This window comes from Haliaeetus albicilla, chromosome 5 (genome assembly GCF_947461875.1).
Source record: "Haliaeetus albicilla chromosome 5, bHalAlb1.1, whole genome shotgun sequence".
Lineage (NCBI taxonomy): Eukaryota > Metazoa > Chordata > Aves > Accipitriformes > Accipitridae > Haliaeetus > Haliaeetus albicilla.
Window position 1 is genome coordinate 22,183,311 of NC_091487.1, and position 27,587 is coordinate 22,210,897.

Here is a 27,587-nt window from a genome sequence, read left to right on the forward strand (position 1 = left end):
AGGGAATGACAGGTTCTCTAATTGCTGATACTCTGGTGATAAAAGTCTAGCCTTCTCTCTCTGATCAAGGGAAAAATGCTCTAATTAACAAATACTTTAATTAAGGAAATGCCTGGTCTTTCCAGGACTGATTGTGGTTTTTCCTGTGCATTAGAGCAACCAAGTGAGATTTCATGCAGTTTATAGCTGGGAGGTAGTATTAGATCACCTAACTCTGACAAGCTGTATTTGTTAGGTAAATTTTACAATAAACGTAGGCCAAAGTTGGATTAAAGTATATTTTCCCTCAGAACTTGAAATAGTTTCAGGCCAAAATCAGAAACCAGGAGAGACTGGGTAACTGAGGACCTTTCAATGTCAAGGAACTGATTAAGTGAGATAGGCTTACATAGCTTAAGCAACTGAGCCATGACATATTTTGAAGGTGGTGGATGAAAAGGCACTTGTCAACATGACTGGGAGAAAAGGGAAGCAGGTACTAGGGGAAAATGAAGGGAACTGCTCCTGGATGATCCCAAATCTGCCAGTTGGAATAATCTTGACCAAAGAGCACTCTCAGAACACTACTGGCTGCTGGTCTTTTTCCAGTATCTGTCCATGTCTGGCATCTGCTACTGGACAAACCATGCAGCCCCCAGCAGACCTAGGTAAGTGACAGCCCGGCATCCTTTCATTTTGATCTGGGGAACACTCCCAGAGAGTCCAAAAGCAACCTTATAACTTAATACAGATTAATACCAAGAAGTGAAAACATTTAAGAACTACACCAGTCTCCAAGCAGACCTTGACAAATATGAGAGTGAACAGTTGATTGCATTAGAAGTGGGGAAGCTTATACAGGAGACAATACTGAAACAAAGAACCTGCTCCAGAATTAAAATAATTAGAAAATCATTCTAGTTATATAAATTGTCCTGATGTACAACAGTACAAGTACAAGAATAGCCATCTGAGTCACAGTTATTAATTATTGTCATTTCAACAGACATTTTTGTACATAGCTATTTATAAATTTAAAATATAAACAAAAAATATTATAGTTTCCTTAAAGGGTATTTTTTAATCTACTTCTCAAGAGGAAATCTTTTCCAAGGAGCTAGAAAACTGGTACTTAAGAAACAATGGGGAAAGAATAAACACATGCAGGATGGGGATGGGGTGGAGCAACCTTTTATATGTTAACTGATCTCTCCTTTTTGGTGTTTTTTTTGTTGGTTTAGGCAGGTTTTTTGCATTTGGGGTTTTTTGCAATGGCATCTGCTAGGCAGGGAGAACTCCTGTTATCTCCATTAACATCAAATTAAGTAACTAAAAATAAGACTTTTGAATTGAGAACGTGATGTCATATTTGGAAGTGCTGCTTTTGTTGACAGTTGCTGGGAGAAGCAGTATTCAGGGTGAGTGGTAGATAGTGGTTTGGAACTAGATCAAACAGGCAAGCTTTCCATTAGAGCCTGTGAACACTCTTGTTCTGCTTTATCTTTTATTCTAATCTCAGCATGCAAGTAGCTCCATCAAAACCACTAAAGGGCTACCCTCTGTGTTCAGATCATCTCTACAAGGTAACTGTCCCTTCCAGGCCTGGATTCTGTCTCACTGCTCTCAGCATCGCTCTAACTATTCCATTATTATGCTCGAAGGTGCAACACAGGCAACTTTGATGAGTAATTTCTAGAGTTTAAACTTCAGCATCTGGGTGCTATTTCAGCAACATATTTTTAAACAAATGGAAGTCAAGATTCCACAAGGAATCCTCAGACACTTGATAATTTCTTCATTTATTTTTACCAGAACATGCATAATAAGAAACCCTAAGCAAAATAAAACAAGATCCAATGATAGTAAGTCAAAGTGTCATTAAAACTGCTAACTCCATTTGTTTAAATTCAGAAATGCAAGGGAACAAATTCTCTCAGAAGTTTGCCAGTCTTTTCAGCTTATGATAAGCTTCCTTCCAGCTTGTCTCTGTCAGTCTTTCATCCCCACTGTCCCCTTTAGGTAATGTAGGGAACACAGAGCCATGGCTAGATTCCAGCATCAGGAGCTGGTATCACATCTGTTCAACAAGACCAAGGTTTTTCAAGTCTAGGAAGTGTCTGAAACATTTGAAATGGAGTTACACTTTTTAAAAATAATGATTTTACATAGTGCTGCTTACTACAGGAAGACAGTCCTATCAGACTAATGCAACACTAGAAAAATTTGCCAGGGGAGCCCTCTTTGCACTAATGATTTTTGTATTTATATATATACACACCCACCCGGCTATATATTTTTGTGTGTGTGTGCGTGCGTGTGTATTCTACTTGAATACCATTCTTTTAAAGGCACCATTTTTACACTGTGAAGCTACCTAAAGCTGCAAGCATTCCTTTTAAGTGCTTATTGCCAGAGGACCAGCATCTCATTAGTGGCCATACTGCCTCTGAGAGAGCCTAATCCAGGTACCCCTGCTGCACACCGCTGCATTGAGCAACACATTCTAGGAACCAGGAGCACTCCAAGAGTCTGGTTTCTTTGGGGAATTGCCAATGCCCCTAATACTAACAACCCACCTGTCTTGGGTGGGAGTCCAGCATTTTTCTAGACTAATTAACAATGCTTTTGAGACAGGCCAGTGACTTTCTTCACAGATGATGAAAAGGTTTTCAGGTAATGTCGGGGGGGTGTCATTTGGCAGAGAAGTTGATTTTTGGCCCATTATTTTGCACTACTTTAAAGAGTTGAAGCACCTGGTCATAATTAAATACATAGATTTTTCCACTTCTCTGACAGTATAGATTACACCAATGATTCCTGATAGCTCAAGTGATCCAAATGAAATCATCATATGCAGTCATGAGTAGCAATATGAAGTTTTACCACAGACACAACAAAAATAAAGAATAGTATTTTTCTAGTAGTAAAAAAATTGCCAGGAGGCCGGAGGCAGTATTTGGACTTCATAGTCTCCACGTGGCTTCCAAAAACAAATAAATAAAAATTTATGAGTAAAATGAAGCTGTTTTTTCCACTATAAAGCCCTCCATTTTTAACAGAAACAAAAGAACAAAATTATTAAATAGTTCAGCAGAGTTATTCAGCTGAATTATCTTTGTTCCCTCTCCTTCACTTTTAAAATTTTATGACTATTAAAAAAAGTAAAGTGAGTTTTGAAAACCAGTATCACTATAACCCATTCTATGAGTGACAGCTGCATTGTTCTTGCAACTCTAGGTGAAAGAGATAGACAAGCTAATTGCCTTTGAAGTTGCCAGCTTTTTTCGGTATTGGATCTCATTACTATTTGCTTCCATGACTGAGTTTTTCTCAAGTTTTGAGGCTGTATACCTCATAATATAAATAAATTTATTCAAAATACAGCTGTCTGACAAGACTTTTTTCTTCAGGCTCTCAACAGATAACCATAGTGACCCTGACTTTTATTCATGACTCATACCATCAAGCTGTCCACTGTGACATACTTTAAAATAAAGTTTATTTTCCAGTTTGGTCTAGTATTTAAAAGCAACAAGACTGATGAGACCTGACCTCTGTTACTATCTTTGCTTCATGCTAGTTTGTAACTTTAGACTCATACACTTTTTTTCATGTGCAGTGGGAAACTGCAGAAATTAAGGGGAATACTCACACTATGCAAAGATAAGATAGAAACTGATCTCCCCAAGACTATAGTCTCTGCTTCCTTCTGCCTCAGTTTTGCAATCTGTAAAATGTGCAGATGGTATTTATCTAACAGCAGGGTTTGAATGATTAGTGACTTAAGAGTTATGGGACTTGGGGAAAAGCACTACAGAAGTACAATATATCACATTTTTGCTCAATCCTGAGTGAGACAAGCAACATGACTTAAGATAACTACTTCCATGAAACATGTTAAAGGTTAACAAATAATGACTTATACCATTGGCCTCTTAATGGGTTTTGCAGTCTGGTTAAAGAATACTGGGGACCAAACAACCAACTCATTTTGTGCTGAACTGAAATAATCAGGGGTTTATACAAAGTGAAAAAAAACCACCTAACAAACAAAGATTTCAGCTCTATCACAGAAGCTTTATGTTATTCCAAATGAAAAAAGTTTCAGGTGGAATGAAGCATTTTGCTCAACTGAAAATGAAGTGTTTTGTTTAATGCCAGGTTAGTTAATGCTTTCTTTAGCCTCCTTTTTAATTTTGGTCACACTTGAAATAGAAGGTACAGCTGTGTAAAAAAAGTTGAAATGCTTAATTTAAAAACTGTCAAAACAACATTTCTAAATCTCCTTTTTTTTTTTTTGCTTTTTTTCCTAACTGAAAATATTCACAAAATGCCACTTAAATAATGTTTTTCCCTATCATTATTTTTAGCAAAGGTACTACATACTAATAAAGATTATTTTGCTCAGTCCAGAACGATAGACAAAAGTGTAAATCTAAACAGAAGCAATATTGGTTCAGACCATCCTACTGTTACCATCTTAATTCTTGAGAAGACAGTCAAGTCTTAACCTGCACTCCATATTCCGTATTTCTGAATGCATGCAGAATGTTTTCCACGACCTGTTGGCAAATATGTAAATCACCTTAAGCTCACAGCCACTGTTTAGCACTTCTTCTTGCCAACTAATCATATTGACTAGGTCAAGACTGATCTGACAGCATGAGCAGTGGTCCTCCCTCAATCACAAGGATGATCATGAGTTTGCTCAAAGCAGCTTCAGTCCTTCAGAAGGGCTGTAATTACTTGGTGGATTAGATAAAAAACAGGAATGGCAGATTTGCAATTTTTCTACACATGCCATAGTCTGCCTATCAACCCAGAGTCATGACCTTTCTCAGTGTATTTAACCAAGTTGCAAAGCTTTCTGCATCTCAGATGCTCTCTCAAAGCAATCGGTGTAGTACTTGCCTGTGAATAGTGTATCTTGCAGAAATACTTTCAGCACTTCAAAGCTATATGAAGCTATGCAGTATAACTGTAAAGTAGAAGTATTAAGGTATCACGGATGAGGCAGGGAGTAAGCATTATAAAGAGTGAAAGAATGGCTGCCTCTAGAATGGGGTCTTTCCCCCCCAAGTCCCTGGCAGCACTTTTATATTTAAATTCCTCAGGATGAAAAGATCAAATGATTGCTAGACTAACAGTTCATACTGTTTTAGGAATACAGTAATTACACTCTAAGATACATCTTTTTTTGCAAATCATTTTAGTGGGGAGGAAGGGAAAAATAAGTGGAGATAACCATTTTCCCTCTTAAGAGAGAGGATCATGCTAATCATAATCTCATAATAGACTTAAGAGAGCATCACAAACACTATCATGAGCCTAATCAGCCATAGCGCACTCACAAATTTGTGAGAAGCCTATGAATTCAAAGCACATCTAGGAGAGAGTTCTTCTATATATGCCTTGTTTCTTGATAGCTAATTTTTAGAACAGGATATTGACCACTGGCTACATCTAACATTTTCAGTCTGCTTCTGGTGGGTCATGCTAAAGTAAAACAACCAGTGCTGAGGACCCAATATCTGCATGATACATATTCCCAAGATTTTACTGTGTACCACCTTTAGTCTAGCCTCAAAGGAGTGAATGCACATTAGTGGTTGGCACGCATTAGATGCCCTTCCTGAATCCATCTTCTAGTTTAGTTTCACTTTAAGGAATCCTGTGGGAGTTCTTTGAGATCGTGGTGTGAACCAAAGGAGAGTCAGTAGATCGATTTAAAAATGCTCTCCTGATCAGAATTAAAATCTTAACACAGACATGCTCAATTAGCGGCAAGATGCTACACTAGATTATCAGTCTGGTCCAGTAAGGTGTTTATGGCAGTCCTTGTAAGAAGTAACAGGAACTGTTTTACCATTTCATTTTCAGAACAAACACTTGCTTTACAGTGAGATAGGTTTATTTTATTTTTATTGATACAGAAAAGGGTAGCTTATGCTACCCTGCAAGATGACATTTCAGTTTGTAGATTTAAAAGACATAATGCAAAATATTCTCATTTGGAGAAGTATTTTTTTACGTGTGTGAGCTAGAAATATAGTTTATGGAATATTTTTGTTATTTTTGGGTTTGCTTTTTTCTTTAAATGATGGTGGTGAAGAAAGAGTTTGTTTGAACATTCCCAAGCAAGCTATCAGACAACAACCACCACTTATAAATTACACATTTAGAAACCCACATTTGAATACCCTTTCTTTTTTATGAAGGCTTATATTATATTAAAAAAAAGGTAGAAACTACAGCAAGTCACAAGACCCATAGCATGCACACTGACTACAAACTCTAGCCTAGGGATAGAGGAATTTCTGTCCAATCATTTTATTTTTAATTTTTACAGTCAAAATTCCTACTCTATCTTGCCATTGTATACTCCTGGAGAAGGCAATATATGCTCCAGAATTGTCTCCTTTTTTAAAGAAAAAAACCAAATCCATGTCTGCAATGCTTGACACGCTAAACTGCTACTCTTTTCTCCTCCCCTTTGTTGGCCCCACAGTAGTACTACTACTTTTTATTTGGGCATAATTACTGGAATCTTGAACCACTGATACATCTTAAAAACCTAAGAGAAGGAGACTGAAGACTGTATGCGTATTAATATTTTAACATTTTTCAGGGTCTCTGAACTGCTTGAAAATATCGATACATTGAATTTTACAGAGAGAGCTTTTTTTTTCCCCAGATAAGTACACCAGGCAACAAAGGAGTAAATATATTTGTTTTAAGTAGACATGTTCTCTGCACATTTTAGGTGAGATCCTATTCAACCAAATTGGACCTAAGTTATGGTTTAGGCAGCTGCTACCCATCTTAGTGAGAGATAACTACCTAACTTATCTACTAGTCCAGAGTTGTAACTCCATAGGCATCTAAATTCATGGAATTCTCTATTTACCATGACATTTCCTCAGGCATTTAACCATATCTGTCCTTGCGTACTAAAAAGTTTGAAAGATGCAAAAATCCTAGAGACAAGGATCTAGATGACCGGTTCTTGTCCCTCACCAGTGTGTATACAAGCAAGCAGGACAGAAACAGATTCCTATTTGCCACCTCTCTTTCCTGTCCCATGACTCCTACATTTCTAGTAGGAGGGATTCTTTTTCAACAAAATGGTACAGAAAATACCCTTACCTAAGACACTGTATGTTTTGGTAACTGGCTTATTTTTCTTTGTTTTGGGGATGTGAAGAATAATTCTTAACTTGAGAAAAATTCATTGCCCTACACTGTTTAGGCGAGTGCTCTAACCACCAGATTGTTGTGTAAACAATCTCTGACTAATTTCACCTAGGGATGACTATTAGCCAGAATTTTGGGTGACTTGGGTAAATAAGGGAGGGATAGGCAGAATTCAAGTATCTGGTTTCTCTAGTCAGAGTGCATTATCATTTTAGGTAGACATAGATGCTTCTTCACCTCTAGATCGGACAATTCAAAGTGTGGACTTAGCCTGAAAAGATTCAGAAGTGAATATTTCTTTGTCCTTTCGGTTCAGAATGCATTATACAGAATATTTGAAACTTATCTTGCACTTCACTATGCTAAAGAAATACCAGCTAATGCTAGTGTTAATAATACTTTTCTAGCAGCACAGTCAGCACCTGCGATCGGTATAGCGTCATTTCATTTATTTCCTATAAAAGCAGCTAAATACTCATCATGTGAGCAATTTCAAATTGCATTGGCAATACAAAATACATTATAAGGAACAATCATACTCTGATGGGGATGGATTACATAGCTTATTGGGTCTATTCCATTTATAATTTCCATGATGGCTTCTTGAGTGACTTATGCTGCACTAATCTGCTACTCCACAGTAGAAATGGATTTAGAGCAAATCTTTCTCCACAGGTGGCATTTCCCAGTAATGAATTCTGCCATTCAATTATATAATCAGAGTAATTTCTTCATGTTAAAAAAAGACCCCTTCTTGAGTGGCACATAAATTACCACTGGATTAAATTAGTGCTACTGCCAAGGCTTTGAGATTTCTCCAGTTGACAGACAGCACAGTACTGGTAGCAATGATGAGAAAACATGTCATCTCAGAGATTTTTCAACTTTATTTTTCCATCTCTTCACACTGGCTTCTTTCTGCTTGCTTTTACAATAATATGTGCCTGAGGTATCTTTCAAATTATTAAACCCAAAGCCACCACAGCAGACTTCCAATGCCATTAACTTCTGGGTAGAAATGTTCATCTTTGCTGAGGAATGACCAGTTGAGTCAAATAGGAGGAAAGAATAAAGGAAAGAGGAAAAAAAAGACACTAATAAAATACTTGGTTTACAAATGGTACTAAACTTTTGCTGAGTATAACTGTCAGTTTGATTTACCCTTCTTCATCAAAGCTAGCACAGCATTAAAGAATTTACAAAATCAGAGCTCTCTGCTGAGTGCAATGGGATATCATATTTTGCATACACAGGCAGCAGTGAGAATACTAACAAGTATTAATTTATTAGCATTAGACTTAGTCCCATGATAAGACCCCAAATAGAACAAACACAAGATGTGTATGGATTGCAGAGTCATTAATTAACTCCTAAATACTTTCTGCCTGATATGCCAAACTTTCAATGAAACAAATAATCCAGTTAAGGAAGTAAAAGACTCTGCTTTTCATTGATTTTTTTTTTTTTTAAGTACAGGTGAAGGGAGGGAACACAAAATAACACAAGTAAGAATAGCTAGTTGCAAAGGAGACAAAGGGGCAAGTATTAATGGTCCCAGAAACCCATTTCACTGCTTTCTAAAGGAAGTGCAAAGCATGTCTGCTTTCAGATGTTACAGATTACCACAGATTTAACCACAGCAGACTGAAAGTATATAGGTAATCTGTATGAAGTTAAGAAACTTTGTTGCTGTTCCCCCAGCAACCATCCTAAACTGTACTAGTACTCTTGGTAACAGAGTTGCACTATTGTGCTCCAGTTCATTATGTATTATATAGTGCTGAGCTTACTTTAGGCTGACGCAGCCACAGCAGGGTGCACCTGCAGCATACATGCTCTCTTACCATCAGAATAATACCACCACACTGTGTGGGCTGTTTGAGTCCTCCTCTGTTACCTACTCCACAGTACACACTCCTAAGTTTCAACTTGAAGAAGAAAAATGCAGCAAGAAAGTCTTTCCTTGTAAAATTTCCATCAGGGCTTTCACTTTTAGTTTTTAGAGGGAGTGGAGTCTTCTGCACATCTGTCCATTACACAAAAAATGTCGTAAGAGAGTCTGCCCCACTGATCTTCATTATAGCTACTTAAAACCATTATCTATGCATTTAATTACACAGTGCAGAAAACATCTGAAATATTGCTCTTCTGTTCTTGGCCCCATAACATTTTACAAGTTAATTTAGTAAGTCAGTATCTGTTAGGACCCCCTTGGAAACTTATGAGTGAAACAAAGGACAATTCTTTGAGCACAACTGTTTCCTTTAAGAACATTTTGCATTTGACAGCCTTTTTCAGAATCTAAGCCATGTTCCTTGTCCCTTGAGTTGACTCATCAGGCAAGTTGTTTGAGGCACCTTTGACCCTAATTCGGGGACATATTCAATGGGGAACTGCATAGGGACTGAGACATAATGCTTCACAGATCCTCTGTGATCCAAACTTTTACCCTTCAGCACACAGTATAAGAATTGCAGTGCCGCTGTAGAAAAGCAGTCAGCTTTGATTCATACCTTTTCTTTAGTAACACCAGATACTGCACAGAAAGAAACTTCACAGCAGACAGTTAAGAAACACTTTAGTCATACAGAAAATTGCTTCCTGGATTTACGCAGACTGTCCAAGATCATGAAGGAGGAGGATAGTAAATATAAACTATGGAGAGTTAATATTCAACTCTTTCTCTATTTAAAAGTTAGAAGAAATTTCCAAAGAAAACGGTAATGCGCTAAGTAGAAGAGAGAGATTATCACCATTATGTTCCAGTAAGTACTGGACAAATAAGAGGTCACCAAGGGTTAACACATTTCTGAGAGTAAGAGCAACCAAGAGCACACACACAGAAAAACACACTGTGAAAGGGATCAAACCCACAGCGTATCAATTTTTTGCAGCCTTAACCTTTTCTTTACATCATTTTCAATAGTTATGTACTACCTTTTACAGACATAAGGTAAAGGGGAAACTTTAGTGTAGATTTTTGTTGTTAACATTGTTAATCAAATTACTTTTTAAAACCAATTTACTGTTTACTCAAAGCTGCTTAGTAAAAATGTTTATGCGCCTTTATACGTATTTCAGTTTGACATGTAAAAATTTAAAATTTAGTTAGATAGTCTGTTAGTAGTTATTACCTGTGTATTATTGAGTACATAAAACATATGACATTTTTTATATTCCTTCAGTATCTAAACAGTGAATAACATTATCATTTATACATGAATACCCTTGTTTGTAAAGCTGAGTATTGGTAGGAGAATAAGGTGGTACTCAAACATCTTAATAAGCAACATAAATTTTGTAGAAAGCCAATGAACATAGTGGAACGAAACAGCCATTGAGAGTAGGATTTACTGCTCACGAAATCTTGCTTCCATTGAGTTTATTAAACTGTTCTAAATACCTTCACAAATCCAGAGTCTTTCCTTGTGTTGAAAAAAAGAGAGTGTTCGTATGTCTGAAATCTTTATTTCCTCTCAGGTTTTTGGTCTTACATGGCAGCCAGCACCAGTCATTTAAGGATGAGCACACACTCAGCATATTTCTCAAACAATTCTGTAAGACTTTATTATTTTACAGTTTGGATAAGAGTTTTCATTAGAATCCAAGAAGTCTGACACATTCACCCAAACCTTCAAAATATCTCCTGCCATTTGTGAAATGCACAATGGACAACAACCTTAAAGCAGTGCTTCACTTTAATTTCTTTTTCTTAACTAATTGCACCCAATAAAAAAATATATAAACAATGTCAAATCACTACTTATCTCCTCTGACTATCCACTAGTAATTAAAGTTCACATCACATGTGATGTGTCTGGGCCTTTGGACTGCCTGACTCAAAGAAGGAAAATAAAATTGTCAGTTTGGTGTAGAAGTATCTTCATTTAAATAGGAATCAAAAAGTTTGGGAGAAGGGTTGTTTGTTGTTGGGGCTTGGTTTTTTTTCCTTGGTTTTTGTTTTGTTTTTTTTTAAATCTTGAGTTTTTTTGACACAATGTGTCAGGGAAGGCAGCACATACAGCACTACAGGCCAGCTTTTCTTACAACAAAAATGTTTCTAGTTAGTTTTGAAGTATGCCACCACCATTAATTCAGGATCCTGCATGACATATAATGCCAAGAAGTCTTGCACTAAGTAAATTCTCAAACTGTTGGCAGAGTCTTCTGATACCTGAATAAGATAAAGGTGAAGACTGAATAAACCTGTATAAAAATGAGAATGAAATGTATACATCAGAACTAAACTAATGATAAAATTACCAGGAGGAATTATTTTTTGCTCTTTCCCTCTCAAACTGGCATAGAATGTGGCCTTTATAGACTTGGAGCTTCCTACAGTATGAAATAGCAGTTATTCAGTAGGGAAAATAAGTATGTAGATAAAACACAGTAAATTTTAAGAAAAAAAAAAAAGAGAACAGCAATAAAAATACAGCATTAGCAGTTGAGAAAATGACAAAGTTAAGTAAGCAAGAAAGAACACTACTATTTTTTTATTATTTTTTTTTTAATACTCCCAAGACCAGTGGTTATGAAACCCCGTTCTAGCCATAAGTCTGCCCCTTTTCTAATGGAAATATAATTCTAAACCTAGGCCAGGGTTTTGTTATACCACTGGCTTGGTTCACAGTTTATACTTTGTTAAGTTTCATCTGGAACCAGCAGAAATTATTTGGGTAGATTTAGGGTTGCAATCAGAGTTCAGGATAGCTGGTGATTTAATGCCGAGGCTAGGTCACGCAAAGTGGCCTGTACTAAGGTTTTGTATTCACGGTAGCCACTTAGTAAGGAATAGAGGTAGGACTAGGAAGAAACATTATGTAAGACGAAATGTGAAGCTGGAGGGGAAATACGATTCAAATTTGACTCAGGAAAGGACAGTAAGAAATGACCAAGTTATAGATAATGCTTCTGCTCAGAAGATTTTCCTTGTCTGGAAGACAACACTGGGCTAATTTCAGTGACATAGCCAGGGCTTTGCCAGTGTCAGGATTCTTTTCAGAATAAGCTGATGAGATAGCTACATGGGGGGTCTGAAGATGGGACCTGGCTGAGCTTTTTACAGAACAGTGTTTTACATCCTCATTAAAAGATGCCATTGGGCTAAGGCTGTGGAGAGAACTGGTAGGGAGATCTGACAGGCTTGGCTAAGGTCCAGATGGGCCCATTGGCCTGGCATACCTGGACTAGCTCTGGGTTTTGCAGATGCTATCTAACCAGTCATCTGATTTAGGAGGGTTCACTTGGCTTATCAAGAACTACCAAATTAAGTTCAGGGAAGATTTAAAATAAACCTCTTAAATTGGGGTAAATTCTTATTGCATCTTGCTTGATTCATACTGCATATTTGGGGGGAAAATAAGTATGATGATCACATACTTATTGGCATCCAGTTCCAACTTCTTTTCAAACAGTATTATTTTAAATTGACATTTTACTAAATGCCACAAATTACTGATAGGATACTTTTCCAGGAAAACTATTTTATTTTTTAATTTAACACTAAAAAATTCTAAGAAGAAAATAACAGTGGCAAAAAGAAAGTCCAGCACCCTGGACCACAACTCCCCATTCAAGTTTCAGCTACTGCATTTCCTTCATATCTGTCTTCTGAGTACTGTTACAACAGCTTGGATGCCATGGTCCTGTTTTTCTCTCAGCTGAGTTCATTTCCCACCAATGTAAACTAATTAACATAAATTATTAGTTTTCTCATTTTTACACATTAACAGAATGGTGTCTTACTCTCCATCACATGAATTAAATACATTGTTCTCCAGCATTAAACACGTTGTGAAAGTCATCTTCCTTGAACTTCACTGAATGCATATGCTATAGCCATTCTGGTTACACTTGAGAAGCCCTTACGTAGTTTTCAACAACACTTACTCATGCCTGTAGTGCCAAAGATGTCATCTACCTTAAACAGATTAGGAGTCACATGTGTGCACGTATATTGCATCTTCCTGATACAGAAGACTCAGGAATGTTTTATGTTATGTTTTCAGATTTTTACAGCTTTGCAGCCAGGACTGTATATATTTTCCATAAATATTGGGGAAAGAAAGCAATAACCTTGATATTTGAAAGAAGCAGTGCATAAAACAATGAACAGATGGAAGATTTTTGCTTGTGTTGGTTTTTTTTTTCCTTAAACTGAAGTAGGTGACATTTCAAATACTCTTGACACTGAATCTAATCCCTTTCTCTGATAACTGGCATTACTCTTAGCCTTTCATTTTGCTCCTTTAATAAAAATACCATTACACTGGGAATGTTTCTTGCTTTATATTTTCATTGTTCTTTTTGTGGGTTTGTGCATGTAAATTACTGACTGAAAGAAAACTGTTCACTTGGGTCTTACACACACACCCACCCCCCTTTCCCTCCATTTAAAAACTTGATTTTGCTTCTACTGAAATCAAGGACTTTATATTCATCATTTTTCACAAAACAGCATCACAACTGCAGTGAACCATCTTATCTGAAGTTGTTTCTTTCTCTCTATTGACCATGAAGTTACTGGCCACAAATATCTCCATAGAAATAAATACAAATTCCACCTTCCGTAATACGGCCAAAATGAAAGAATGGCCTATGCCTGCCTTCATTCTATTTCTAGGTTTTGACCTGAAGAGTCAACCTTAGGAACTACATGAACACACTGTCCTATTAACTCTTTCTATTAAAGTTCATCTCTTGTAACTGGGAACCAGGTCATCCCAGACACTGTCTGCAATAGAGAGAGGTAGTGGAAATTAAGATTTGAACTTTGGTTGCCTATTTCCCCTCTTTGGTTTTTACTCTTTCTGTAGAAACTAAGCATTGAACAGGCAATAAATAAGTGTCCCCGTATGTAGGCACGAACCCAGCCATCTTAATTTCATTGCTCTGAAGATGAGAAACCTCATATGAATTTGGCGGCACTCACTCAACACAGAAGCAAGTGTTGAGGGGGGAAGACAAATTGAAAGTAAAGTTAGAACTGTCCATAGAACAGATCACCTGTTCTGTTCCTTTCAGGATATTGCATGCCAAAGGATAACTAATCAGCTCAGCGATACCACAAAACAAAGTAATAAGGTTATTCTGTGAAAGCATGTCTTCCTGCTTTGCCAAGGTTTTTTCTCTCCATCTTGGCAATGACCTTTATCTTAAGGAGAAAGAAGAGTATCCAGTTCTCTGTGAAGACCTCTTTTCTTTAATTCCTTCCCATTAATTCCACCACTTGTCAAGTCATGTTCTGTCATCCTTTAGGAGAACTGCATCATCCCCCTTTGAATCATCCAGGGAGGATCTTCAAGCCTTTTTCACAGAAAGGCATGGATGATCCTACCCAAAATAGTAAGAAATGTAAGCATTATGCTTGCAAACAGTCCCTCAGTCTTTGATTCCAGCTCAGGCACAATACTTCTTCTGACAGGTCCCTCTGAATAGTTCAGATCCCCAGGGAAACTTGTATTTTTACAGCCTCTCTTTGCTTCCAGTTACTACACAAGTACTTTAAGCCATTCTTCCTTCTGGATTCCATACAGAATACTTAAAACCTTGCAACAGCAAGTAATTAAAAATAGTCTTAAGATCTTACTCATCATCAGCTTCCAAACTAATAGGCAGGAAACTGAATCTGAAATTCTTGCATCTTTTGATCCAGAGAGAGAAGAGCACATTATTATATGCCTCTCTCCAGTAGAAACAGTTGTCCACACTGAACTCCCCAATTAATGTCTTTAACTGCATTGGAACAAAGTTTCAGTTACAAGGATGTGCAAACAGCTGCACTTGTTTCATTTTTGTGTGACCCTCTGTGGCTTAAATTTTAGCCATACATATGGTCCTTCTTTAATGTTTATGCTACTGGTCTGGCTTGACAAAAAAAGAAAGAGCCTCGGGCTAAAAGATGTATCACAACAAGTCAATTTAATTCACTACAAAAAAAAAAGAGAATTTTCCACCTCTTCTTTCTCAAACTGCATCATTTAGATTCATAGTCTTTTAAATCTGTTATTCAGGATAAGGTGAGGGGTTTTTGGGGGTGGTGTTGCTGTTTTTTTTTTGGGGGGGGATTGTTGTGGGGGTTCGTTTGTTTGTTTTTTTATGGAAAAGAGCTATATTGTAAGCATATAAAGGCAGATATTCATAGAAATAAGTAGATATCCACATTATGTAAATACAGCCAACTCCCTTGCCTTCAGTGGATCTCTGTTAAACCACACACTGGGATCTGGCTAAAATCTGTTTGATGTATAAACAATACTAATACACATATAAATTGCAGTCTATTTGAATAAGTATTACACAAGTTATTCTCACTGATAACTGTAATTTATACACTGACTCCCTTTCAGTGGCATTTCTGTATATTATGGAGTCAAATATGTGTTTCAAAATAGTACCGCTCTTAAGGAAGGTGTTATTTAAGAATTAAAGCAAGAACTGGGATGAGAAAAACACTTTTTTTTTTTTTTTTCCTTTTTTTAAGGGGCAATGAGGCAATGATACAGCTATGCTAAACATGATATATGTGAAATTTTGGGAATAGTTGTATCATGACTTCTCTGTTCCATGTGGAAATGCAAGGCTTCCTCTCCTCAATCAATAGCAAAATTCCCCATTACCTCAGTGGCATAGTATCAAATCTGTCAAAACCCACAATCCTCCTGCATTATATGACTGTTCAGAGAATATTTCATGGGCCGTAAAACATCCTCAGCATTTCTCTGAGAAACAGCTATGTTAGCAAGTCTCCTCCATTATCTAAACAGGAGGAGGCCCCTGCAAACTCTCAAGAGCCCAGGAGTACACCCACACTGTGGAAGCGGAGAGAGCTTCTCTCTGAAAGAGAAGCTAAGGTGTGGATCACTTTAACACAACTGGTAAGGAGGAATGAAAAATAATAATAAAAAAAGATAAATAAAAATTAAGTACTTGCTTAGGACTAGAATAGCATTGTCATTATTCCATAGCCTTGCTGACACACCAGAACTGTAGGTAACCACAGCATTTATAGAGAAGAAATACAGCGCCACATGAATCGAGATATTTTTTTCCCCCAGAGGACTTTACTGACTTAGATAGGAAAAGAAATGCTCTACCACAATTTAAATATATTTCAACCTCTGTACAGACACCCGCAGGACTTTGCTTCAGGAATTACTTCAGATCAGCGTGGGCATGAACAGTCAGCCGGCCAGAAAACTAGCTTGCAAGTAAGTAAAATGAAGTGTACCAAGTGAAACACAGCACAACCTTGCACATTACACAGACGTGAAAAAACTTGGCCCTTGTATTTATCACCGCATTAAATCACATTCAGAAGTTAAAGCGAGTGCCTGTGTCAGTAGGCATTAGCGGTGAATAATGACCACACAAACAAACCTTGTAAATACACTACGAAGATCATTAGAAGTTGGCATGTTTTTCCTTGCCCCGGTGACTCCCGGCACGCACGGGACCGTCCCCGAGCGGCACCAGGCCGCCGCTCCACGAGGAGCCGAGCGGAGCCGAGCCAGGCCAGGCCCGGCCCGGCCCCGGCCGCCCCCGGGGCGGGAGGGAGGCCCGGCAGGCCCTACGGCAGGAGGGAGGCCCGGCAGGCCCTACGGCAGGAGGGAGGCCCGGCAGGCCCTACGGCAGGAGGGAGGCCCGGCAGGCCCTACGGCAGGAGGGAGGCCCGGCAGGCCCTACGGCAGGAGGGAGGCCCGGCAGGCCCTACGGCAGGAGGGAGGCCCGGCAGGCCCTACGGCAGGAGGGAGGCCCGGCAGGCCCTACGGCAGGAGGGAGGCCCGGCAGGCCCGGCCGCTCCACGCCGCTTTTCTCGGCTGGTGGAGACGGCACCGCCCCACCTCCCCCCTGTCCCCTGCCGGCTGTAACACCTACCTGTTCTCCCGGAGACACGTACTTTACACCCTCGCTCCTTTCCCGGGACCAAGCTGGGTGCCTGCTCCTAGTTTTCTTCACAGGACGGGGCGACCTGCTGTGCCGGGCCCTTAAAGGCCCGCTACCCCCTCTGCGGGGTGTTCCCTTCCCGCCGAGCACAGTGGCCTGGGGTATGGTGTAGCGAATTAAATCATTAAAAAAGGAGGAGCCCTCTAAAAGGGATTATAATGAGCAGTAATCACTATGGAAAACTTCAGGCTCAATGATTGTTTGCTCAAGTAATGGTATCCTAAAAGCTGAATAATCTCTTCCAGCCGCACTCATAGGGGACCCTAGATACCCAAGCCATCATGGCTTTTTCTAAAACATGAGGAAATAGAGGGGAAAACCCCAACAGATTGTTTGCCATTCGGGGGGTGTGTGTGATCCCTGAGGTAAACTATTAAAAAAAATAAAAATCAGAACCTTTATTAAACAAATCATTTCAGGGAGAAATCCTTCTGGAGACAGTCAAACTAAATAAAGAGCTTTTTCTTCTTTGAATCCTGATAAAGATAATAGAGCCTGTATTACTATTATTGTTATTGTTCCTGTTGAAGAAAATAGGGGCTCAAAGTGAAAATTAAGTGTCTTTTCATAAAGTGGGTAAGCGTCTCTGTTCAAAATATTTTGTACTTTGAAAGGAAAAATAAGGTAGACAATGGCTAGAGGAAAGGAAATTTTATTATGCTCATTTGCAGAGAGAGAAGTGATGCACAAAGAAATCAAACTCCTTTCTTAAAGTCACAAAGGAAGTTTATATTAAGGAACAAATGAATAGAAATCACATGAGTTACACTTGAAGGTCTTTTTTTCTTTACAGTAAAGGATATGACCAGGAAAAAAAAGTAACCCTGTCACATGCACCCACTTGAATTCCACTGCCCATATAGCTTTCCCTAGCTGTTGTAAAAAGGTAAAATTTTCAGAAAATTCACATTTGAAGTTTTCTAATGTTTCTTTACTTGTATTTATTTTATTTAGCTAAATTACGAGGAAAAAAAAAAAACCTCCTGTAAGTATTTCCAGAGAACACACACTACTCCAAAAATAGAGGCATGCTTAGCTAGCTGCATAGTTTACTCCTGAAGAAAGGAAAAATTTTCCTTTCCATTTGTCAGTATTTTTAATGGTTTTGCTTCAAAAAGATTCAGCAAAGGTTTGCAGGAATAGCTTAACCTGCAGACAACTGTCTGTGTTTCAGAGTCTTGTCAGTTTATCAGAAGCCCTTGAAAGGCAGATTAGAAGATTAGTAATGCCCATTTTGGCTATTTGAACAAGCAAATTTACAACAGCGTGTTCTCCATCTCACTGAGTTTCATAGCTAGAGGTGTATGATGGATGTGCATCCAGTAACAGAAGCTCTCTATAGATAAACACCCCAGGTTTGGACATATCCCTAACTTTCTCAAAAGTTTGTTTAGAAAACAGCCTGGACCCTCAAAGAAGGTTTCACAACATCTCTCAGTATTAGTGAGAAATGCAAAAGGAGATCGTATTCTATTTTTGGTAATATTAATCACTGTTCTAGACACAAGCAAAGTGAGAAAATTAAAATAAAACAAACAAAACAATGTATTGAAGTTTTTGTGAACAGCAGTCATCCTCACTTTCACTACATTTGAAGGACTAAGCTTATCTTTATTAACTGCAGATTAATAAAGCATCCTTTCATTTTTTTGATGTTGTACAACGCAATAGTTGGGACTATTCATACTGCAAGAGAAAGTACTTGCCATAACTGACTACAAGCAATATATGAGGGGGTTTTGTAACTGGGAATTATCCATAAATAAAAAGATGTGGTCAAATTAGCCATCTGCCTTATTCATATTATTCAAAATTACCTGTTTCATAACTTTTTTGTAACTTTTTAGCAATACAGAAAAGTATAAATCACATAAATAAAATAAAAATGGTAATACTATTTCCTGAAAGAAATACCTCTGATTTCAGAAATCATTTTATTTCCTGAGCTTTCACTATAATCAAGGTATTTACTAGCATGATTTGTTTTGTCCTTCACCAGCTAAAAGGGCAAAACTGACAGGCTAGTGACAAGACCATTAGTTTATTGTTTCTTCAGCTATGATAAACTGTAAGTGGAGAAATTACACTAATCTGAGAACTTAGTTTTCCTCAGCCAAAAGTTATAATTCCAAAATGTTTTGATATTGACATACCTGGAGTTTGATAGTCATTCAGGGTGAAAAAGGTTATTTACCAGATGCAGCAAAATGACTGTTTGACTATCAATATTCAAAAATGACCAAAAGAAGTAGTAGTCCTTTGTTTTTGCAGCAGGTTGTTCACTGGTTTGTTATTTGTCACTGTTACATAGTTATAACTTTAAGTCTTTTCATTAATTGCTGGTAACATGGATAGCTAAAAATGAAAAAAAACACAATATGATACTATTCATTCATTCTGTGGTACTCAGGTGGTATGGACTAAACAAAGATATCAAATAAAGATTATTTAGTGCTCTCAGCACCAGAAAGTTTAAGCTGCTGAGCACAAGTGTGAGCCAACTCTTCAGGAATTTCTTCCTTGGACTGAGTGGGTGAATATGTTGGCTGGTCCAGCTACAGGATGAAGAAGAGGGCTATAGATAATCAGGATAGAGACAGATGGTTCATAAGTCGGGATGAGTCAGGTTTCTTAGTATCATTAATTTTGCCCTTGAATAACAATATGTAGCTACCATATTTACTCATCCATCTGCCTGCAATACAATCGAGTAATCATCAAGAAAAATAACATGCTACGGGACATTGGACATTGTTTATTTTTATTAAAGTGTCAAAGATCAGTGCTCTGAGTGCATTCTGGGAGTTTGGCTGCTTAGGCTTAGGACTGAGTTAGGTAATGGCACAAGTGTCCAACTTTGGAGAGATCTGTTTGAGAAAGCTCAGCTAGGAAGTCATAGCAGGGTCACCCCAATGAGCAGATATAGGAAATTCCTCATATCTGTGTACTGAACAGAGGATGTGCTTGGTTTTACATATGGGCTATACAAAAAAGCACAATGTCCTGTCATATCAGTTGCTTGTGAAATGTCTGTATCATCCTTTGCCTGCTTAACCTGTGCCACAGTATCTAGAGTTTAGTTTTGGTGCTGCAAGGCAGTGTGGCATAAATGTAATTTTAAGTGCACAAAGGTTTTCATGGACTTCAACAACACCTTTCATATTCTTGAAATCATACACATGCACAATCAACTTATTAAAAGATGGCATTAGAAATTCAATTATTACATTCAAAGGTAATCCCAGGAATGTTCAATTTAAAATCTGTAGGAAGAAATTTAAACCCTTCCTAATTACCAAGTTCACCATGCCAGCTCAGCAACCTTTGAGGAAATCCAGCAACCTTCATAAACACTGTGTTCCAGCAACCTGAGGTCTTGTTTTTTCTGGAAGAAATTTGCCAAGCTCACGGAAAATTGCCTGAATAGTCATCTTTTTAAAACAGAAGGATAAAATGTAATAATAACAAGGGCTTCCTGTCCCCTCTTCTATATATTTGAGTTTTATGGCATTAAAACTATTTAGAAACAACAACAAAACATTTGGGCAATATATGCTTAACTATTCATATATTCGACTGAAAACATATGTAATATATGGATGGGATTATAGACTTCTAAAAATGCTGGAAGTAGCAATCTAGTAGTAGAAAATGTAGTTTTCCTAGACCAGTATCATTGAACTGTGGCAAAACATGGATGTAGACAAATCCTAACATTGCAGGCCTGATTCAGGGTTCTGCTAAACTGAGCTGCTGGTCTGAAAGAAATCGGATAGATACAATCAGGTGAATTCCAGCTTTACATGGGCTTTCTTTCTCCTGGGGGATATAAGCAATGCTTTTGCTCATATTCTGTGGCTGAATCCTAAAGGACTGAAGCAATCTCACTGTGAGGAAGCAGGCAACTCAGATGAATTTAATAAATTGAATTGGCTTATAGCAGGATAGTAACACCTTTTCTAGAGGGTCTTTCCAAGGACAAACAAAGCAATTCACATTTGGCTCAATAACATTCACTTACATAGCAGGAAAGAATAATTACCCTATTGCGGGAATGAGAGGTGAAGTTCAATAGCTTAAGTTATTTTGTGGGTCAGATAAGATGATCATGGTAGTTCTTTTTGACCTTAAAATCTATGGATCTGTGTTTTAAGCTGTAGAGGCCCCTCTAGATTTTTTATATGTGGACTAAAATTTGAACACTGTTTGGAAAGATTAGAAACATTGTTTTTTTCCTCTCTAGTAAAGACATGGTAGGATGCAGATGCTGATTTTACCTACCCTTTTAAAAATCTCTGATTTCATTTCAGACACAGTGTCAACAATTTCTTTATCCCCTCAGACTAATTATGATTTTAAAAAGCTTCTACCATGTTTGACTGAATTGTTTTTCAGTAGATTTAAAAGTTACATCTAATGAATACAATTATGACTCATTCATTGATCTTTGCAGCACATACTGTATGGCAAAAAGTAATGAATACAAGACACTAAACAGTATTTCATAGGTTCACATCAGATTAGTATGATAACAAAGAAATGCTGAATTATGCAGTTTGATTGCCTACAAAATTGGGTAGAAGGAATGATTTTCATTTCCATGACAATACTTCAAGAGCTAAGTGTAAGTGGTAAAGGGCTGACTTGTATTCTTTCACTCCTGTGAAAATACTTAGCATCTCCCAATTTCTGTGAATAGCAAAAGAAAAAGCAGAGACAATGGGCAGATTGTGTGTATTTTTATGGATTAGTTTTCCAACTCAAACTGTCTGCTGTCTTCCAAAAGACTGTAATTTGCTAGAAATATTTCCATAGAATAAAAGTATGAAATGCAAAAGTAGTATCACCCAGTGGTCAGGACATATCTAATTTTTATGCTCAAAACAACAAATTCTTTTCCTGGGAAATGCCATACTTCTTTTGGCTGGAGTGTAGTATATCCTGTTTCAATGAAAGGACTCATCTTTACTTCACCAGCATTATTCTTCATGATAGCTTTTGTTTTTTTCATGCTCAGTAGTTTTGCCATTGATTTTGGGACAATTTCTTTCTGTGAGCAAAGTGGTTTTGAGCAAGCAATACAAGTTCTTGATTGTTTGTACAGTAATTAATTCCTTAGAGGACACATCTAAAGAAAAGGTTGCATATAAAGTAAAAAACAAGTTTTCCTCTATTCAAATTTCACATTTTCTTATCCTTAGCTAAAATAGGATCTTTGGAAATCAAATGATACAATGGTTTAAAATGCTGATGTCACTTCACTTCAGTTTAGCTCAGTTTCCTACATAGCTGTTGTCCCAAACTTCCTCTACCTTACCAATGCATATTAATCTACACATATGAAATCCTCACCAAAATATTGTGATTCTTGTGGTGAAAATTGCTGACACAGCTTACAGCATAGTTAGAAACCAGTGGATCCTTTGCCTTAAGTTGCTTTTCAGCTCTGGGTGAAGATAAACTGACAGTTCTCCAGTGTCTTCCAAATTAACTTTGTACCACCAAGTGTGTTCTTTTGCCATTCACTGCAAAAGAATTAGGGAGCAACTGAACACAGAGACCCATCCTCCAACAGTAGCTGGTGAAAACAGCTCACCTGTAGGTGAAATACAGGAGTCAAACCTGGTGAGTTTATCAGAAGGATGGGATCAAACAACAATTAAAAAAAAGGAAAATAGCTTCTTTTTTTTCTTTGGTTTTTTTTCTTTTATATGACCTGTGCTAAATATGATAACTGTTACCTCCCTCACTATCATAATAACTGATATTATGTATAAAAGCCAGCAATCAAAATATTTGGGGGAATGCCTGACTCCACAACAAGGTGATGTCATGGGAAGTTTTATACTTCTTTTTAAACACAACTAGGATTTATCCCAAACAGTAGTAGCTGTACATGACAGTTCTTTAAGTGAAAACACTATAGCAGCTATAGGTGTTGCCTTCTTCACTACAATTAAATGGTGATGTATTTTTGCCACATCTTGCCTTTAGGTCAAAACCCTTCCTATTTCATCAGCATGACAACTAATGTTACAGGCCAAAACTAACAGTATTAAGAAGGCCTTTACAAAACTTCATATGAGTTATACTGAATCAGAAAAAAACTGAACTAGAAATAATTATTTCCATGAAAAATTTAAAAGTATTTACCTAAAGTCTGCACATGTCCTCAAATTTCATGCATACTTTGGAATGTTTAACGTTTTCGTTGTAGATTGTACAAATAGTGAAACAAAATCTAGGAAAGAAGCAGTCTATTGGACTGTTTGAATTAAAACTATAGTGAATTCCATTTATTTGAAAAAAAAAAAAAAAGATACTACCAATATTAAGCAGCTAATTATTTTGGATTACACTCTACTGTTGATCAGTTTAGTAATCAGTATGCTTAGCAGTTCCTATTAGTCAAAATATGTCAGATATCTCAAATAAAATAAAATAAAATAAATAAAAAACCCCACAGAACTCCAAATTCAATTGAAATTACAGTGAAAAATATATGAAAGCTGAAGATATTTTATATCCAGTTATTTTCCAGTATAATTAAGAGACATGCAAATAAAGTAGAAAGGAAGAGAATTATTTAAAGCTGTGTTCAGATTTGGCTTACAAAGCCATAAAAAAAATGTATTACAACAACTGCATTTTCAACTTCATCAGAAGAGCTCAGCACCATTACAACTGGCTCATGAAGGCCAATTCAGTATTTGTAGGATAGAAACAAATTGTCTGCTTAGTGCTTTTCTGCTAAAGCCTTCTGTCCTGCATGGGCAGAAAACTAACTTCTTACCCTGCTAAATATGATAAGCAGCATAATTTTTCAACAATTATAAATGACTGCAAATGCTTGTTAAATCCTTATTCAGCTCTACTTTAGGAGATAGACTGTACCCTTACAGCAGAGCTGTCTGCCTTTGAGACTAATACTCTGCAGCCAGCTCTAGATTAGCTTCTTTCCCCTTCCCTTCCCTTCCCTTCCCTCACAATCCAGTGCACCAATCAAAGTAACAAGGACATTTTTTCAAATATCTTCCTCTGTGGATTTAGCTCTTCAGATTGTGCTATTTGATTGTCCACTAACATAATTTATAACCATTTGAGAGAACCTAGACTATATTTGGTTTTGAACTTTGTATCTCCTTCGTATGGAAAATGGGAATCAATTTTCTTTCATAAATGATGATCAAAAGTCATGACCAAGTATTCTGGTCTTTTTGCCCTATGTATGTTTCTGAGATGAACCTGGATGCCATTTGACTACATTATTTTGTGTGTTTGAGGAGAAACTTATTCTGGAGACCATTTCACTGAAATTAACACCAAAACTAAACACAGCAAGTATTTGAAAATACTGTACAACTCAAGCAGATGAGGAACTGAAGAAAGAAATTACATGCAATTAAAGCTGCAAAATGTATTTAGCCTGATTTCAGTAAGCTAAAGTACTTATAATTCTTGGAAGAAGGTCATGGGATTTTAACATGCTTAAGAAGTTTGTTGTGTTCATCACAGCCTACTAGAACATGAGCTTACCAGTTAATTCCAGCATAAGGCTGTTAGTTATCAGAACAATTTCACTTCTCTTTTTTCTCATTTCTGCAGAACTGAAAACAAGTTTTCTGGAAAACTAGATCTTAAGAAATATATCCTATTTTTTAAATGAAGAAGATACATTCAAGTGTAATACACTTGCTAATGTCATGAATCTTGCTATTGAAATGACATTTCAAACATGTATTATTGATCTTAATATAGAATTTCCATTTCAGAGGTCTTTGCCATCTTGGTTTTCAGAGTTTGTGGAAAAAATGTTAGAAGGTGGAACAGTATTTTGTGAGATAGCTTTTCCTGGAACATGTCTTAATAGAGTTCAGATTCCTGACCAAACAACAGAGCCAGTCAGTCTTTCTTGCTTAGCTGGATAGTAAGTGATAATAAACTTTGTAAAATTAAAATGAAAAGAAATAGAAATTAAATATGAACAGGATGGATTGCATCAAATATGTACTGCACTGTTCTGAGAATCTGAGTTCAAGCAAAGTTCAGTGGCTTACTGCTTCAGTGAAGAAAAACATGGGCATGGAATCAAGCTTGCATTAGCAGAAACCTATCAGAGGTATCTTCTGGCTTCTAAACTAACATGATTTAATATATGTACAATACTAAAAACATGGGCAGTGGATATAAGTTCTACATCTTGCCGAGTGTATTCAACTCCTCCACAGTAATTTAAGACACATGCAGATAATTCTGAGAAGAAAGCTTTTCAGACCAGAATGTGTTCAAGAATGAAGACAAAAAATCTTTTGTGCATAGTATAAATAGTAGATTCAGGTTCATATAATTAAAATCCACATTGTAAGCTAAGCTCAACTGACTATGTCTATATATTAAGTATGTTTAAAGAAATGTTTAGAGAAAACTCAAAGTAGTTCAGTAGATCCATTTGTTTGGAGATTACCATCTTCATCATACATCCAAACAGAGAATAAGTACTATTTAACAAAGAATAAATAAATAAATTTTATAAACTGGTTTTACCTTGCTTTGGAGAAGTAACTTTCAATGTCTCAAATTTCTAACAGTGCAAAGACCTATTCTGGGCCTCAGAAAGATCTGAGAACCACCTTCAAGTCTGTGACTGAGATATTGTTGCAAATGTTTCAGTGATAAGCTGCCATGTCTTTGGTACTTAAAATTTTAATTAGTTACTCTCTCCCCTTGTGTCCCAGAAAATAATAAAAAAAAAAGACATTCAGCAGATTTTGAAAGTACCACAAAGCTTGTTCTAATTTACACTTCTGTAACAATTAAAACAGGCTCTGCTTCATTTCATCACCAGTTATGACTGATGAATCCAAATTCCCTGCTGTAGCTTTAGGGGGAGGAATCAAAACCTTATCTGAATGGTGTAGAATTGCCCTTCACCAAAGCAAGCAATCATCTTCTATGCTAATTAATGAACATTCCTCTCATCCAGGGCTGCCAGAGGGATTTTGTTTAGGAAAAAAACCCCAACAATTTATTACAGTCTCTTCATCCTCCCTTCTGGCTGCCAATTCCTCTTCTCAGACATGCTCAGCAGTCCCTGATTCACTTTCTTTTCATTGTTCTGTAAATATATTGATGATGGCTTTAAGTGAAACCTTTGAGATGAGGGTTAGTCACAGTTTCTATCCCTCTTCAGTGTGTTAGAAAGCCTCCTCACAAGATGAAGTCAAGCAGATAAGAAGTAGTAGGAAGAAACTGAATGGAATCTGTTGGTGAAAAAAAATCCGTAAGTAATGGAATGGCAGTTGACTGAGGGGAGAAAGAGCTCAGGAACTCAAGGAACCTGGAAGGCAAAAGACATTGTGGTCTGATACAGTAAAGCAAGTGGGAGAACTCTGTTGAACTTTTATCATGACTCCTGGCAAAACCCCCAATGACAAATATATACCAGACAATATAAGAAAGGTTCAAATTTCCACATAATGTAGATGTAGTTATATAGACATGAAAAATGATTCAATGCATTTTTCTTAAACCATTTATCTGTCTGTTGTATGCATGCTTATAGCATATGAACATATGCATCTATTTAACACTTGAGACCTATTGTTACTCTTTTTAGTACAGTTTATCTTTAAAGGTGACACTTTGCAGTGTTTTATATGTGTAATGTTCTGGTGTTCTAATCATCTAAGGTCAGATTGTTTTCTGTTCAAATGACTAGAATGAGTTAATTCCAGAAAGGAATTTTGACAAAAAAAGAAGAAGAAGGTGAGAGGGAAATATAAAGTCAACTTTTTCACCTGAAAGCTTATTTCAAATTTTTGTTTCAAAATTTTTATTTTGTTTCAGAAAGCTGAAAAAAGTAAAATAGATTGTAAAAAAAATGTGTGTTCACATACTTCACATTTGCTTTGCGTTCAACTATTCTAGAGTAATTTCTCTGATTCTTTCCATCACAGCTCCATTAACCCTTCCAACAACACCCAAAGTTACCTCCGGCATCATCAAACACTGTTGTTGCTTTTGATGATCCAGCATTGCAAACAGAACTTCTAAACTCAAACTACATTTTTTCTCAAATAATAGAGTTCACCTTATCTACCCATCTAAAAATTTTCATATATACTGAAACAGAACAGAATATCCATGCAACTGGAACCCTTCCTAAACCTTTTGTTAAGGGCTGAATAAATTTTTCAGAAGTTATTAAGCTAGAACTGATAGATGGAAAAACAGACTCTGGAATGAGCAAAAACATTTCTTTAAGAAATCAACTTTAAATGATCTCTTCCCTACAAATGGAATATTTCACTAAAAAATAGGAATCTCTAGATTTCTAATTAAAAACCTTTTTCTCCAAACTGATTATATTCCTGAGAGAAGAAAGCACAAGTACTTCAAAACTACATTTGGAACAAAACTGTTTGTTTCAAGAGGAGATAGAGATTTGCACATTGCTTGATATGAAA

The 27,587-nt window shown here is 36.9% G+C and overlaps 1 long non-coding RNA gene across 1 annotated transcript; it reads left to right on the forward strand.

The window, feature by feature from the left end:
- Positions 1-442: 442 nt before the first annotated feature.
- Positions 443-27,587, forward strand: LOC138685320 (uncharacterized). The gene is made up of 4 exons (XR_011324555.1): positions 443-647; positions 15,942-16,052; positions 17,915-18,007; positions 27,078-27,587. It is a non-coding gene; the product is annotated as an uncharacterized lncRNA (long non-coding RNA).